This window comes from Caretta caretta, chromosome 9 (assembly GCF_965140235.1).
Source record: "Caretta caretta isolate rCarCar2 chromosome 9, rCarCar1.hap1, whole genome shotgun sequence".
NCBI lineage: Eukaryota > Metazoa > Chordata > Testudines > Cheloniidae > Caretta > Caretta caretta.
The window spans coordinates 11149886-11164987 of NC_134214.1; positions in this window are offsets into that span (position 1 = coordinate 11149886).

A 15102-nucleotide genomic window follows, 5' to 3' on the forward strand; every position below is an offset into this window, starting at 1 on the left:
ATACTTATGTCATTTACATACTAGTTCATACTCTAGTGAACACCATGAGAATTGCTTTCAAAATATTGTCGTATCTCCAAAAATGAAAATGTCTTGCCTATAATAAAAGCAAATATACATTAAGCAATTATTACTATTTTAATATATTAAGTGCTCTTAGGAGAGCAGACTTAAAAAGCTAAAATATCCTAAAATACAGTTAATATAGGTCATCTATCTGCAATGTGTAACTGTGAGATAAACAATTATTTGAGTTATTGAAGGCAACAAATTTCCCAGCGCCTTTGATGCATGCTTTATCACACAGTAACGTGCCTTGTCATTAGCACATCATACTCCCACATTACTTTACGAAATGATCATGCTTTTATTTGTGTTATGTATTTCAAAACCACTGGCCTAACAGTCTGGGTTCTCTCTTGCTCATCACTTGCTATTAGCACTTTTTATCAAGACAATTTGGTATCCCTCCTCCCTACCTCCCTTGCTTTCTAGCCATCTTTCCTCCTAACAGAATGGCATTCAATTTCCTTGAAAAGGAAGTTGCTGAGGATAGTTCACTAGAGGATGCTATAAGACCACAGTGACTAGTCTTTCCCCTTTAAAGAAGTGTGTACAAAAAACCCTGTGTTTTTGAAATTTATCCTCCCAGAATTACATGACTCACACGTAGAATCTGTTTTTTTTAGTGAGGTGCTGCTTCTGCATCCACTTTTCCCATAAAACTAGCTAACTCAGATCCGAGGACATCAATGACTTGCTAAGGTTACAAACAATGAATTGGTGACTTCACGGATTAGAACTAAGATGCTAATCCTGCAAACTGCTCCAGGCAAGCAGATCTCTGCCCTTGGACAGTCTTATTGACTTTAATGGGCCCTGCATGGGCAGAATATCTTGCAGGATCAGGGCACTGCGTTTCCTTTCCTCTGCTCTAACTACATGAACAGGATAAAATAGTCCAAGGTAGAGCATGGCCCCTAATAATGAAAATTGGATTCTGACAAGGAGTGTGAGTACAATCTAGTGTTTCAAAGAGGAGGCTGAGAGTCAGAAGTCCTGGGATCCCTTCCTAATTCACTTGCTGAGTTACTTTAGTCAAATTACTTATCCTCTCCATCCCTTGGTTTACCCATTCATAAACTAGATCTAATTATACTTATGGCTGAGATTTAAGTCAGTGTAGAGAATATGAATGCACAATTCTCATTAATTTTCCTTTGGAATTGGGCATCCAAACCTCAAAAGCATCTTGTCTACTCACAAAAGTTGCATATACCTCAGCAGCAATGACCTGCAAGAACCTTTCTGCCCACCAGGGATTGCTAGAGCATATTGTGTCCCACCCATGCTCCTCCCACCCAGGCCCCACCCCCACCAAGTTGGGGGGCTAGAACAGGCCTAGCATAGGGCCAGCTAAACCAACTTTATGTCATTTGGGGCTTCTCCTGCACCAGAAAGATCTCCAGTACTGCAAGGGGGCTGTATCAGGACTCGATTGAGCTGTACATGTTTTTTAAAAAGGGAAATCCATTGTTTGCTTGATAACTTACTGAGAACCGAGACTGTGTAGTACCTAAACTTAATGCAAAATACCATTACTTTTTTTTCCAAATGCTGATAAGTAGGGCCCTACCAAATTCACAGCCATGAAAAACATTTCATGGACCGTGAAATCTGGTCTCCCCCGTGAAATCTGGTCTTTTGTGTGCTTTTACCCTATACTGTACAGATTTCATGGAGGAGACCAGTGTTTCTCAACTTGGTGGTCCTGACGCAAAAGGGAGTTGCAGGGGGATCACAAGGTTTTTTTAGGGGGGTTGCAGTATTGCCACCTTTACTTCTACACTGACTTCAGAGCTGGGCAGCCAGAGCAGCAGCAGCTATTGGCCGGGTGCCCAGCTATGAAGACAGCGCCCCGCCAGCATCAGCACAGAAGTAAGGGTAACAATACCATCCCATCCTTATTTCTGTACTGGTGCTGGCCGTGGCTCTGCCTTCAGAGCTGGGCTCCCAGCCAGCAGCTGCCACTCTCGGACTGCCAGCTCTGAAGGCCGCGCTGCCGTCAGCAGCAGTGCAGAAATATGGGTAGTAGTACCGCAACCCACCCTAAAATAACCTTGTGATCCCCGCCAACTCTTTTCTGAGTCAGGACCCCTACAATTACAACACCCTGAAATTTCACATTTAAATAGCTGAAATCATGAAATTGACGATTTTTAAAATCCTATGTCCATGAAATTGACCAAAATGGACCATGAAATTTGGTAGGGCCCTACTGATAATGGAAGCATATTTGCTATCAGGAGTTATAAAAAATGACTTATTGCACTGCAGAAGCACTCCACTTCCAGAAGTCAAAACATACCTTGATTTGTTCTCATACAGTCAGTTCCTATGCTAATAATGTTTATGAGTTGAAATGTGGTGAGGTAAATAGTTGACAGAATATTACAAAATCCACAGCCTGAGCTTAGCTGGAACAATTTTTTGGATTTTTTCCCCTTCATATTGAAACTGAATACTTGCAAGGCCTTATAATTTAAGGGGTTCCCCTCCCACCCCCAGACACCTCATCATAAATTTAGAAAACTGAAAACAAGGAATTAAGCTAATAGGAAAAACTAAGGTGGGATTTTCAAAAACCATGTGAGTTAGGCACCCAACTTCTAACTCACTTTACTATTGATGCCCTTTAAAATTTATAAACAATGTTTTCATCCCTAAAGTTGTGATAAATGATCATCACTGACCATCTGAATCAATATATTATGCAAATAAAACAGTTTTACTAAGGAAAAGTATCTAGTCAGTTTAAGAAAAGAAAATCCAGTGTTTACATTTGAAAAGTTTAAACAAGTAAAATACAGGTAGCGCTCTCTCTCTCTCTCTATAGAAACACATAGTTGCCCAACCCTGAAATCCCTATTAATTTGTCTCTGGAGTGATATAAAAAATTACCATCACGAACACCATAACGTCACACCCAACCTGAACACAAACAAAGAATAGAAAAAAACCAAGAATGCTGATACTCAGAAGGTCAGTCCCAAGTACCTTTCCGGAAGTGGCGTCACTAATAGGGTAAGGATAGACTTAAAGGTAAAGACGATGCTGGGGGGTTGGATGGTTTCAAAAGGTCAGACCAAAGAGATCCCCTTCAGGCAATGGCATCACTGCTGCGATAGGGGTCAGGGAGGGCTGGGAAGGGAAAATTTGCATTTTAATGTGTGTCTCCCTTTGTTTTAGTATTATGAGAAAGGGTAAACAGAAGACAAATCAGTAAAGCTTAGAATTATTTTAGAATTATTTAGCTCAGTGGTTTGAGCATTGGCCTGCTAAACCAAGGGTTGTGAGTTCAATCCTTGAGGGGGCCATTTAGGGATCTGGGGCAAAAATTGGGGATTGGTCCTGCTTCAAGCAGGGGGTTGGACTAGATGACCTCCTGAGGTCCCTTCCAACCCTAACCTTCTATGATCACATTATTGTCTCATTGCTTTGAGTCAGGAGCTTCCAATAACTAGGAACATAGGACTTAGTCTTCTGTTTTCCCATGGTGACACACTTAAACCCTGACATGTAATTAGGAATAATGAATTCAGAAAAGAAACGTGGACTTGAAAAACGGGAAATTTCCAGACAGTAAGATTTGTTAGGCCCCAATCCACATCAGCAGACTCCATGCACCTTCACAAATCCAGATATAGGATTGAAGCTTTTGTCTATTGAACTGTTTTCCCAAGGAAATGTTGTGAATATTTTTGCACTTTACTGGATGATGACAGTTTTATTTGGAGGGGAAGTATTGGAGGAAGTATGAGTTTGTGGGTTTAGCAAATAAAACAAGACAGCAAAAAGTTGTTTGAAGTACAAACTCTTTGCTTATGTAAGCAATTTTCCAATCCAATACACAGCTACACATAGAAAAAAATAAAAAAGTACAGTGAGTGGCTAAAAATAAATGATCTTATGTTTCAGTTCAGAGGAGACATGATGATTAGTATATTAATTATGTTATGGCCTCCAGATTGTCATATCAGCAGAAATACATCTGTAAAGCAAACCTACCTACAGAATAATTATGGTCTTTTCAAGTTTTATAAAAGGAAAAATTTTTGTGAATAGAAATGAAGGCCACTTCTGAGAAGAATGTTAACAAATATGTTTAGATCATATTATCAGATATGGTACTTTAGAAAGGAGGTTAGTTACCTCTGAACATCACAGCTGAGCTGAGAGTAAGTGATGGTTTCTCTTTGGAGTGCCTCCTTGGACAGAGACATCTGCTGATCTTTTATGTCAGGGAGAGAAAGAGGGCTGAGACATTGGAAGCATAGGGAAAAAACTGAAGCCCTCCTTAAGAGACAAGGAAATGGCCAAATTCAAACCTAGTTTTCTCCAGGCTGTACCTAGTTCCATCAGGTTTGAATTCTGACATTACCTTAATCAAACATCACCAAATGATCCAGCCTTGGGAGATCCGTTTACTGTTTACCCAAGAAGGTTATAATTTCATTCTTATACTAATTTTTTCATGTCTCTCGATATATTAGTAAATTAATCTGTTTAAGATGGCAATCCTGCAAACAGTTACACATATATGCTTAAATTTAAGCACATAACTAGTCCCGTTTTACTTCTGTGGGAGTATGCCATTTTGAATGGCATCTGCTGTAAAATTCCTTTACCAGCAACACTGATTGTAAAACATTTGAAAAAGTTCTGAATCGTTCAGTGACCTATCTGAAAGGCTTAAAAGAAATTTCTAAACAACTTCAGATTTGTTGCAGTTCTCTCATCTCTGGTGAAACAACCTGTTTCTTTTCATGTATGAATCAGTAATTCTAACCCACCACTTGTGCAATGTGCACAATAAATAGTTACTAAAGAGCAAATAGAACAAAGTAACCATTGAACACTCAATGAAGCAGAAGTGTACCCATTGCCCCAAAGTAATTAGCAACCTCTTCACTTGTTTTGTTAAGTTGTGTTGCTACTTAAAATTATCTTAAAGTAACACTTAGGAGCACAATTTAAAAAACAAGACTTGTTTCAATAATATTCTCTAGATAAAGATTAAGGTTAATTAGCCAAAGATCACTTGGCAACTGTTAACTACTGATTAGTGGTCCCCATAGTATTTGCCCCTAGAAAGCATTTTTTTAAATGGGCCATGTTGTGTGTATTTTTTAAGATTTTAATGGACCACATTCAGCCGTGGCATAAATGGGTGAAATTCCCATTGAAGTCAATGGGCTGAACTGACTTACATGGCGCCAAATTACTTTATAAAAAGAAAAGGAGTACTTGTGGCACCTTGTGGCACCTGTAGCTCACGAAAGCTCATGCTCAAATAAATTGGTTAGTCTCTAAGGTGCCACAAATCCTCCTTTTTGCGAATACAGACTAACACGGCTGTTACTCTGAAACCTGTCAAATTACTTTATAATAACTATTAGAGCTAGCTGGAAAATACAGTGACACAAAACTATTTTTGTAAATAAAAGTGGCAAGCTCATGTCACTGTTACTTGTGGGTATAAGAGCAGCCGCTGGAGTTAGTGAACCCCTGGCATGTAATTGGGGTATTACCTTTGGTAACACATTCCCATGTTCTGTGACTGGGGCTAGTAAATAAAAATTAGTCTTTCTTCCCAGCATTTCTGTTTGTCATGCTGTTACCACAAAGGAATCATATTAATAGTAATTTGTGAACTCAGACAGCAGCTACATATTTGTGAAAAGGTCTTTGAATCCCAGAAGTTGCATGAATAATAATTCATCTCAAATGTAAACCACAAATGCATTATTAATTCACTGATATTTATTATTTGTTACTTAAACTATCTTGTGAACGCTTCTGAATAAGAAATCAATTCCAGGAAAGCAGGGTTGGTTCACAAGTAAACTAGAAGGCAGGAAAAGAGCTAAATTGGCAATGAATATATTCAGAATGTGTAATATGTCTTTCTGTTAACTTAAAGGAGCTTCAGGGATAAAAGTGGGCCGGTACGGCGCACCGGTAAAAAGTGGCCCCCGGTACCGGCCCGTAGCAGCTGACGTTAAAGCGCTGCTGCGGCATCACTTTAAGCAGGGTCCTTTGCCACAGCAGCACTTTAAGGCAGTGCTTTAACCTTGCTGCCCCTTTTGCGCCTCCCGACGGCGGCCCTGCTGGGTCCCTACTGGCAGGGCCGCTGACAAGGGGCGGGGGCTTAAGTGCTGCTGCAGCAAAGGACCCTGCTTAAAGTGCTGCAATGGCAGCAGTTAAACATCGTTGCCCCTTTTGTCCCCATCAGGCCGCCAACAGGGGGGCAAAAGGAGCAGCTGCCCCGGGGCCAGCGATTTTAACGAGCTTGCGGCTTCGGCCGCCACTGCTGCTACCACAGCAGTGGTGGCCGGAGCCCTGGGCCCTTTAAATCACTGCTGGAGCCCCAGGCGGTGCAGGCCAGGCAGCGAGCATGGACTGGCTGGGGGATGCTGATCCCCAGCCTCGCCCCTTCCACCCACGGCCCCGCGCCTTCCAGGGCCCGGAGCTGGCCCCCATGCCGGTAGGTGTTGAGTGTTACTTTCACCCCTGAGTAGATTTGGACATTGCTCAGAGATTTTCATTGTGTATAATTTGACTTTTTTTTAACTCCCGGTAACCCTTGAGAGTCAGTATCTTGCCTTCTATTCTTGGCTCTGCCTCTGGCTTAATGAGTAAATCAGTGAAGATTCAGATTAATATCTGTAAAGTGTTTGGATGGCTCTGTTAAAATGTAAGTGTACTCATTCCCCCACCCCTGATCTTTCTGTGGGATTGTGTGCACATGCCAACCACTGAAATCAATCAGAATCAGCCATTTATCTGAGCATGAGATTTGGGCCAGATCTTTAACAACCATTATTTTTGTACTCCCAATCAAATAGAGGTGCAAAATTGCAGGTGAAAATTATAGTCTGTTCATCTACTATCGATCTGTCTATTACTCTATTGTATTTCCTATGTGACCATTACCATTTTCTAAAGGTCCAGATTTTCAAAGATATTTAGGCACCTAAATGTGCAGACAAGTGCCTAGTGAGATTTTCAGAATCACCAAAACATGTTAGGCCTCTAACTACCTTTGAAAATCTGGCCCTAAGCAATGACTGTAGTTTCTGGCATCAGCAGATTCCTCTTGCTGCCTGACATCTGCCATACCATGTGTATTCTACTTCAGAAATCGCAAGGCGTACAGCTGGCAAACTTGACAGTCATTCTGTCTGTAGCAGCTGTGCTAGAACTCATGCTGTTACAAAGAGCTGGGAGCAGAAGTGGTTTTTTAGATGATATAATTCACAAGTCTTTTCATGGAGAAAAATAGTATTTTAAAAAGTGACCCCAAAGAAAAATTGTAGGATAAAATAAGAATTATTATAGGGATGTACCATTGGTCTTTGGTGATGGAGGAACAATGCAGACATACTTAATAGAGTAAGTACAATGGAAATTTCGCTGGAAAAAGGAAAGCCTGCATAGGAACCAATTGTGGCTTTCTTAACTGAAAAAAGTGTACAATATAAACATTTTAAGTTTTCTTTGGGGAGCAGCATGACACATCTTAGTGATTAAATGCCAGCTCCCTGGCAAAACCCAAGAACAACATGAATGCATTTTTTAGTGGAGAAAGCCACAATTAGCACATCTTGTGCAGCGACTTTCCTAGCAGAAAAGAGACAGCAGCAGGATGGTAGGAATTAAACTCTATTGGCAGGTGTATTTTTGTGTGTGTGTTGAGTACACCACTTCTTTTTCTTTCTCTCTGCTGCTCAGAAAAAAGAAATCCAATATTTTAAAATTTGTTTGTTTTTACACTATAATCATAACTCACAAAAAGATTAGAGCATTGGTAAGTGCTGTACCAGTATAAAGTTGCATCATGACTGAGATACCCTGCATATTTATCTGTCTCAAAGTTGGCACCCAAATGAAACTAACAAAAATTATAGGAGGCAAAGTCTGGGCAGCAAAAAGGAAAAATAAAACAAGCTCCTAAGGCTACAAATTAGATCTTCTCAATCTACCCAATCAAACCCCTCTTCCATTCCAGCAGAGAGGCCTAGCACAGTGTTTCTCAACCTTTCTGATACCAGGGGCCAGCCTCCTGCCTTCCTAAACTGTGTCAGGGTGATCTCAGGGTCCTCTGCAGGTCCACAGACCAGTCATTGAGAAACACTGCACTGAGCATGGGAGAAGGATCCAGGGACTCCTAATTTCTATCAATGCACTAACACTGACTCACTGCATGGAGAAACAATTTCTAAAGCTTGATGGAGAATGGGTATGTGTGTGTTTCAGTGAAAGATTATGACAACTTATTACAAAACTTTAGGCATGGATTTCATTCTTGGTCTCCATTAGCTTTATGATGTAAACTACTGGTTGATTTACATTAAGAAGTATTAAGTTCATTGGATCAAATTCTGCCCTAGATGTGCATGAAGAACTCCTATCGAAATCAGTGGGAACCTCATATATGCATTTGAGGGCAGAATCTGGCCCATTAGTAATAGAATTACTTCACCAGACCTATAGCTCTCTAAAGATCTACACAAGAAGTAGGTCAGGAAGAGTAGGTGTGCGAGGGTTATTCTTAGCACAGTTGTCTGTTGACATGAAATTCTCTGTCTCTACGCCAGACAGACCAGATAAGATCAGGCAGAGTTTCAGAAGCACAAACACCTGCATCTTTCTAGTTTAATATTAAATACTCTTTTTTTGAGATGACAAATGAGGTGTCCTGTAGCTCTGAGCCCAAGACTGTGCGGTTTTGCACCTGCTAACAATGTCTAGTTATTGCTACTTAAATGGAGCTCAGATTCTTTTCTTTTGTCTCAGCAGTACATTTCCTCAAGGTCAGCATTGCTCAAGGCCATGGAACAGAACAGAATTCCCCCATGTGCATCTCCATTGATTTCAATGTACCCCTTTGTGATTTGGTTCCTTGATAGAGAACAAGCTATGCTAGCAATTTTAGTTCAAACTACTATTTGTTTGTGTGAAGTCTTAGACAAAGGGATTCTGTGCTATGCCTCTAAGAGGAGCACAAAACTCTAGGCCCAAGGAGAGGGGGGGACCTATGGTGGCTTGAAGGCTTTTGAGGAAACCAAGTAGCTATGGGATAAGAGGGAAGGTCCTTTCATGGATCAGTAATTGGTTGAAAGATAGGAAACAAAGAGTGGGAATAAATAGGCTATTTTCACAATGGAGAGAACTGAACAGCGGGGTCCCCCAAGGATCTGTTACTGGGACCTGTGCTGTTCAACATATTCATTAATGATCTAGAAAAGATGGTGAACAGTGAAGTTGCCAATTTGCAGACAATACAAAATTATTCAAAGGAGTTAAATCCAAACTGGACTGTAAGGTGTTACAGAGGCATCTCACAAAACTGGTGAATGGGAAACAAAATAGCAGATGAAATTCAACATTGATAAGTGCAAAGTTATGCAACACTGGAAAAGATAATCCCAACTATACATGTACAATGTTAGATTCTAAATCAGCCATTACCACTTGAGAAAGAGATCTGGGAGCCACCGTGGATAATTCTCTGAAAACTTCCACTCAGTGTGCAGCGGTGGTCAAAAAAGCTGATAGCATGTTAAGAACTATTCAAAAAGGGATAAAAGATTAGACAGAAAATATCATTATGCCACCATATAAACCCATTGAGCACCCACACCTTCAATATTGTGTCTAGTTCTGGTCACCCCATCTCAAAAGGGATATAATGGAACTGGAAAAGGTTCAGAGAAGGGCAACAAAGATGATTGGGGGATAGAATGGCTTCCATACAAAGAGAAACTAAAAGTATTGTGGGTGTTCAGCTCAGAAAAGAGACAACTAAGGGGGAAAAGACAGAGGTCTATAAAACCATGAATAGTGTGGGAAAAGTGATGAATGGTATGGAAAAAGTGACTAGAGAAGGGTTATTTATTCTCACACAATACAAAAACCAGAGGTCTCCCAATGAAATTAATAGGCAGCAGGTTTAACACAAACCAGAGGAAGTACTTTTTCACACAATGCACACCTAACTTGTGGAACTCAGTGCCATGGGATGCTATGATGGCCAAAAATATAACTGAATTTGAAAAAGAACTAGATAAATTCATGGAGGATAGGTCCATCAATGCCTATTAGGCAAGATGGTCAGGGATGCAACTCCATGCTTAGGGCAACCCTAAACCTCTGACTACCAGAAGCTGGATGGATTGCTCCATAATTATCCGGTTCTGTACACTCACCCTGAAGTTCTGTTATGGGCCAGTGTTGGAGACAGGATCCTGGGCAAGATGGACCATGGTCGTATGGCAGCTCTTGTGTTCTAAGAATGGCTTTGGCTCCTCTTAAGTGTAATCAAGCTGAGCAAGTCTTTGATGAGGCCTCCAGTATTGCTACATCAGGGAGGAATTTTTTCACAAGAGAAAGTTGTTATATGACTTTGAGCAGAATTATGTTACTTGACCTATTCTGTATGATAATGCTGGATCCCCAGGGGGAGCAGGATACATCACACCCCAGAAAGGAGCATGGGAACCTAAGATTTTTATGGAAGAAAGATTTTTTTAAAACAATTTTATTCAATTAAAGTTATGTCTGAATTACTCCAATTTCACAGTATTCTTCCTTTAGCAAGGGCAAGATACCAGCCAGCTACTGATAAAAATGTTGTGCTATTAATGGCTGCATGTTCAGAATTTTAGGTCAGTCTGCTATACGCAACATGCCCACAAGAAAGCCCACCCTCAAAAGGGTGAAAGATAACGAGGGAAAATAAACAGGAAGTTGGTGCCAATGACTCCCCTGGTTCCCAGCTCTGCAGGTTCAGCTGATGGATCAACTAAATCTAAGTGAGAAAGGAGAGCTTATACCACTACTTTTACTGCTGCTGTTCCTCCATGCAGTGTCACTAGGGCACTATTCATCTAAAGAACAATCTTGTTAATGCTGACTCCCAATCTGTGAAAAGCAAGCAAAGCATTCCAGATCACCTCTCCCTTCCTCCTGAGCAAACTCTTAACAGAGGTGTTCATCTCTGTTGGTCTAATTATAGCCAAAGATCTGCAACCCATTTGTGGTGAATCTTATCTGACTCAGAACTGGAACATGACCAGATTAGTGGCTGATAGCAACACGTTCTCCTGGGCCGTTGTCATGTGCATTCTTCTTCAGCAGATTACACCTCTAGTTTGTTAGTAATGTTTCCTGGGGTGTTTGCATATATATATATATATATCTTTTTCATTTTGAACAAGGTTTTAACATCATAGAAACAGGCTTCCCACAAAAGCAAGGGATACTCGTGTGGTCTAGTAGTTGAGACACTAGACTGGAAGTCAGAGAATTTGGGGTGAAATCGTGGTCTCAATGAAGTCAAGGAAGTTTTGCTATTGACTTCAACAGGGCGTGGATTTCACCCCTGGGTCCTAGCCCCAGGTTGGCCATGGACCTGCTGTATGACCTCCCTGTGCTTCTGTTTCCTGTCCCACACTTTGTCTATCTTGTCTATTTAGACTATTCGATCTTCATGGCAGGGACTGTCTTTTACTCGGTATATGTACAGTGACTGGTACAATGGGGCTCTGTTCTCAGCTGGGACCTCTATGCATTACTGCAGTACAAATAATACTAATAGGTGTACAAGCTGAGGCCAGGAGGACTTGACAAGGTTATGAGTTCTAAAGTACTCTTGAAATTTTCAAGAAGTCTTAATATCCTCTGTGCCCCAAGACTGTTATCAAAGGGAAACAAAATAGTTGCTAAAAATGCATGTCTATACCCAGTACTTTCTTTCTACTTCATTCAAGTCTGTTCCTATCACTCATCTAAAATGCTTGATCTGTTGTTCATATCATTGCATTTTACATGACAAATACTTATAATACCAGTAACAATTAGGGGTGCATGTGGAGTTCTTGTATTGGTGTTTCTTTGCGTGTACATTTTTCACATTTTTTAATGTTTTGGGGTGCCGATTACGTGCCAAAAAATGCAAAAGGTGGCCTTCTCTCACCATTTCAGTTCCTCCATGGTAAACATCAGGAGAAGTGTGATCAGATCTAGTGTGATTTCAATTCCACTGAAGGGCTTGGAGAGCAAAAGAACCCCAGTGACAAACACACTCAATTACTGACATATTCAGGTTTATTCACACTCCATGTTATTCAGGTTTATTCAAGTTCTTGCAGAACCCAAATGCCCACCCCAAAAACAGTGACAGAGTCACACTACTTTGTTATTATTTATATTATAGTAGCATCTTTAACTAAGATCGGGGCCCTACTGCGCTGGTCAATGTACATACACCTAATAAGAAGCAGTTGGTCCTGAAGACCTTAAGTTGTAATCCTTTTTTTCCATTATCATATGTTGTCCTTAGGTTCTTTTTAAAATCTTACGTATTCAGAATGTTGGCCTTTCTCTTGTTAATTCCATCTCAACTTCCTATAGTTTTTCAATAACAGCTGTCTGAAGTGATCAAAGTTGATCAAAATAAAGGATGGAAGATATATTATTTTTAATACATTTCTGTGGTTCTGATCAAAGTACACGGAGGATCAAATGATCCAATGATAGGATATAGTGGAAAGCAACTATAGTCAAGTGACAAACAGAAAATAATCTCTTCAAGTCTACTGGGTACATAATTGTGTGTTTAGCCTCTGTCATAAATATAAAGGGAAGGGTAAACCCCTTTAAAATCCCTCCTGGCCAGAGGAAAAATCCTCTCACCTGTAAAGGGTTAAGAAGCTAAAGGTAACCTCGCTGGCACCTGACCAAAATGACCAATGAGGAGACAAGATACTTTCAAAAGCTGGGAGGAGGGAGAGAAATAAAGGGTCTGTGTCTGTCTATATGCTGCTTTTGCTGGGGATAGAACAGGAATGGAGTCTTAGAACTTTTAGTAAGTAATCTAGCTAGGTATGTGTTAGATTATGATTTCTTTAAATGGCTGAGAAAAGAATTGTGCTGAATAGAATGACTATTTCTGTCTGTGTGTCTTTTTTGTAACTTAAAGTTTTGCCTAGAGGGATTCTCTATGTTTTGAATCTAATTACCCTGTAAGGTATCTACCATCCTGATTTTACAGAGGTGATTCCTTTACCTCTATTTACTTCTATTTCTATTAAAAGTCTTCTTGTAAGAAAACTGAATGCTTTTTCATTGTTCTCAGATCCAAGGGTTTGGGTCTGTGGTCACCTATGCAAATTGGTGAGGATTTTTACCAAACCTTTCCTAGGAAGTGGGGTGCAAGGGTTGGGAGGATTTTGGGGGAAAGACGTGTCCAAACTACGTTTCCCAGTGAACCCAGTTAGAGTTTGGTGGTGGCAGTGGATATTCCAAGGACAAAGGATAAAATTAATTTGTACCTTGGGGAAGTTTTAACCTAAGCTGGTAAAAGGAGGTTTTCATGCAGGTCCCCACATCTGTACACTAGAGTTCAGAGTGGGGGAGGAACCTTGACAGCCTCTTTGTGCCCCTCATCTTCATCTTACTTACAAACTTTTCAGTTACATATGTGCAACTCCACCGCTTTCAAATGTACCTGAGAGCAGAATCTGGCCCCTAAGATTGTTATGACCACTATTGTTTTGGATGTTCCTTCACCATTACATTCTGAGGGCCATATTCTGTCATTGACTGTGCACTTCAGTGACTATAACAGCCTGCTACTTGCTTGCAGCTAAAGCTCCTTTAGCAAGTAGTAGAGGCTTAAAGTTTTGGTGCTGGTGGTCCTGGCTTCTATCTTTTGTGCATGTTCCCATGACTCCGAAGACAGAATATAGTGCACAGTTACATCTCATCTTGCTCAGGAATGAGTCCAGAATTGCCACTATTGTTAAAAATCATATATGAAAATGAGCCTGAAATGAAAAAGGACAGACAGCCTATTTAGTGGGTCCTCATGCTCACTAAGCACAATTAACCCCAGCTGCAGCCTACCGAAAATCAACTGTTTGCACGGGCTTACTGTGAAGTCCACCAGGTAAATGGGAAAAAAAAATTCTTCCTTTAAGAAAGGATTATTTTCCAGTGCAGAAGGTTTGGAATAAGACTGTGAAACAGTTATCTCCTTAGGAGTCTTTATAAATCTTTGGAGCACTCAGGGTTTTCTATCGTTACATCAGTATGACTTGAATCAGCTTTTAAACCAACATAGTTAAATTAGTGCAAAAAGAGTGTGTGCATACTCTTATTTCAGTATAAGAGTGGCTTAATTTCAATTTAGTTTAGACTTGTGCCCAATCATTTTAACCGAACTCAATATAAGCCACTCTGCGTGAAATGAGTGTCCACACAGACTTTTGCTCCACTTTAGAAAATGTGAATTTAGACCTATATGATTAATTTTTTTTATATGAGGAAAAGGATAATTACAATGAAATAAAACACAGAGTTAAGGCAAGTAATCTAGGAACAGATTTAAAAAGTTGAGGGAGTTGGGCACTTCATTCCGTTAGGCCTCTTTGAAAATCCCAGACCTGATCTATTTCTCATCTGACAGGGAAAACATAAAAACTGGAAAGTCCATGACACTTTTGTAAGAATTGAAGTCAGAGGATCACATTATTAGTTAGAAAAAGACTTAGGTCATCTAGTCTGAAATGTTAGCTTCTCTGTCATGGCCAAATTATATTTCTGCTTGCCTAAATCCCCTTATGTTGTTTTAGTTGGATAAGCTGTATTTCTTTACTTCCTGTCCTAAATTCTTGTGTATAGTGCTGTTTGTGCCAGTCCAAATGGCTGCATTTCAGTGGTGAATGAGGTGATTCCTGCTTCTTTATAAAGAGTCAGATTCTGCTGTCACTTACCCTTGTGTAAATTGCGAGTCACTTCATAGAAGTCACATTGGTGGTTAAACAGATGGGAAGAGAGATCAAATTCAACCTCAAGGTTGGTAAGGTGCTTTGGGATAAGAGTAGTTATGTAAATATGAGATTGTTTTATCATTAAAAGGAATGTTTCTTAATTTGCTTTTTAAGGCCCTGATTCTGCATCATTCAAGTCAACGATAGCTTTATAATCGACTTCAACAAGCCTAGAATCAAGCCTTAGGAAGGGTGCATCTCAAAA